The following is a 2892-nucleotide window of genomic DNA, read 5'->3' on the forward strand; positions in this document are numbered from 1 at the left end:
CCCCTACCCCTGCTCAGAGAGTTGCCTGGGAGCCCCCAGGGGCTGGGTAACTTTGTGGCAACAGAGTGATGGAGGTGCCCCCGTGGTTCCAAGCCATCAAGCAGGGTTACAATAATCTCTACTGGGGAATTTTTCTTCTAATTTGAGACAATGATAACTAAACACCCACCTAAATCATTTTTTAAAAGTCATTAATCTTTGATCGTGTGACTTCCTAATGAATTCTCCAAGCTCAACTAGTATAAAATGTGTTCCAAGGTGACCCAGTGATTAGCTGCTGGGGTTATAAGCCAAGCACCAGGTACAAACTGGGGAATCTCTACCACCAACAATGGCTTCCGATCCAAAACAACTAAACTGTAGTTCTCCTTTCTGCCAATAATTAGATGGAAGTTGTTTATTAAAGTCATTGCTGGATGTCGTTACTGATAATAACAACGGCTAGTATTTATTAAGCATGTATTACATACCAGGCACTATATTTTCTTATGTGATCCTCAGAACAGTGCTCTGACTGGGCAGCTGACTAGCCCATCATTCCCATTTTTTTAAAATCTTTTTTTTCTTTTTAAGAGATGGGGGTCTCACTATGTTGCCCAGGCTGGAGCACAGTGACTATTCACAGGCAAGATCCCACTACTGATCAGCATGGGAGTTTTGACCTGCTCCGTTTCCGACCTGGGCCAGTTCACCCTTTCTTAGGCAACCTCGTGGTCCCCCGCCCCTGGGAGGTCACCATATTGATGCTGAACTTAGTGTGGACACTTGATCAGCATAGTGTGCTACAGCCCAGAAGTCCTTGGCTCAATTGATCCTCCCACCTCAGCCTCCGGAGTAGCCAGGACCACAAGCATGCACCACTGTGCCTGACCCATCATTGTCATTTTACAGATGGGCAATTCTAGGTTTAGAGAGGTAAAGTAATTTGCAGAAAGTCAAAATGTAGCCAAGATTTTTCTCTCTCTCTCTTTTTTATTTTTTTGGCTGAGCACAGGGTACTTTATTGATGGTATATGACAAAGTGGGGCTCCCTAGGCCCCTCCCCTCTTCAAAGGGTCTACGTGGAAACTGTGAGGAGGGGAGATTCAGTGTGGTGGGGGACTGAGTGTGGCAGGGACTTCCCAGCAGTGAGGGTCTCTCTCTTCCTCTTGTACTCTCGCTGGGGCTGGTGGTCCAGGGGTCTTACTCCTTGGAGGCCATGTGGGCCATGAGGTCCACCACCCTGTTGCTGTAGCCAAATTCATTGTCATACCAGGAAATGAGCTTGACAAAGTGGTTGTTGAGGGCAATGACAGCCCCAGCATTGAAGGTGGAAGAGTGGGTGCCACTGTTGAAGTCAGAGGAGACCACCTGGTGCTCAGTGTAGCCCAGAATGCCCTTGAGGGGGCCCTCCAATGCCTGCTTCACCACCTTCTTGATGTCATCATATTTGGCAGGTTTTTCCAGATGGCAGGTCAGGTCCACCACTGACACATTGGCAGTGGGGACATGGAAGGCCATGCCAGTGAGCTTCCCGTTCAGCTCAGGGATGAACATGCCCATAGCCTTGGCAGCACCAGTAGAGGCAGGGATGATGTTCTAGAGAGCCCCGTGGCCATCACGCCACAGTTTCCCAGAGGGGCAATCCACAGTCTTCTGGGTGGCAGTGATGGCGTGGACTGTGGTCATGAGTCCTTCCACGATACCAAAGTTGTCATGGATGACCTTGGCCAGGGGTGCTAAGCAGTTGGCGGTGCAGGAGGCATTGTCGACAATCTTGAGGTTGTTGTCATACTTCTCATGGTTCACACCCATGACGAACATTGGGGCGTCAGCAGAGGGGGCAGAGATGATGACCCTTTTGGCTCCCCCCTGCAAATGAGCCCCAGCCTTCTCCATGGTGGTGAAGATGCCAGTGGACTCCATGACGCACTCAGAGCCAGCATCGCCCCACTTGATTTTGGAGGGATCTCACTCCTGGAAGATGGTGATGGGATTTCCATTGATGACAAGCTTCCCATTCTCAGCCTTGATGGTGCCATGGAATTTGCTATGGGTGGAATCATATTGGAACATGTAAACCATGTAGTTCAGGTCAATGAAGGGGTCATTGATGGCAACAATATCCACTTTACCAGAGTTAAAAGCAGCCCTGGTGACCAGGCACCCAGTACGACCAAATCTGTTGACCCCAACCTTCACCTTCCCCATGGTGTCTCAGGGATACGGTTCAGCTGGTGATGCAAAAGAAGATGCGGCTGACTGTAGAACAGGAGGAGAAGAGAGCCAAGCCAAGATTTTTCTGACTTACCTGTCTTTGCCCTTAACCACTACACTGTGACATTTATGAATATGAAACTTTCAGCTCACCAGCAGTGGTATCAAAAGGTTAAGAAATGAGTTTAAAAGGTGGGGAGAGGCAGTGGTAGGGGAGAAGAAAGTCTTGCTTTATGCCCCTGAAAATACTTGTCATATCCATTAGAAGGCCGTTCTCCCTGTTTCAATGGTCTATTGCTGTATAGCAAACTACCCTAAAACGTGGAGGCATATGTAGGGGAGAAAAGATTTATTTTCTCATTCATCACTGGGTTCATGGATGAGGCACCTAAAGCAAGATAGATTAACAAGAGAAAAGCATACAAATGTATTTCATATACGTTTTACGTGACATGAGAATACTCAGAAATGAAAACCCAAAGAAATGGGTTAACTTGCATATTTTTATGCTTAGGTTTGATGACGAAGTGGCTGGTCGTGGAGAAGTATGATTGCACAAAGAATGTATGATCCAATGGTAGTAAACTGGGGTGGGGAGAGGAACTTCGCAAGCCTGTTTATTCAGGTTCCTCTCTGCGTCCCTGTGTCTTCAGACATAAAGAAGTTCCTTTCTGTTGGCTATTGAAAGGGTACCTC

The 2892-nt window shown here is 47.7% G+C and overlaps 1 pseudogene; it reads right to left on the minus strand.

Annotated features, from left to right (window-relative positions):
• Positions 1–1016: 1016 nt before the first annotated feature.
• Positions 1017–2194, minus strand: LOC100441306 (glyceraldehyde-3-phosphate dehydrogenase-like; annotated as a pseudogene).
• Between the last annotated feature and the right edge of the window lie 698 nt (positions 2195–2892).

Source organism: Pongo abelii, chromosome X (genome assembly GCF_028885655.2).
Source record: "Pongo abelii isolate AG06213 chromosome X, NHGRI_mPonAbe1-v2.0_pri, whole genome shotgun sequence".
In the NCBI taxonomy this organism is placed as follows: domain Eukaryota; kingdom Metazoa; phylum Chordata; class Mammalia; order Primates; family Hominidae; genus Pongo; species Pongo abelii.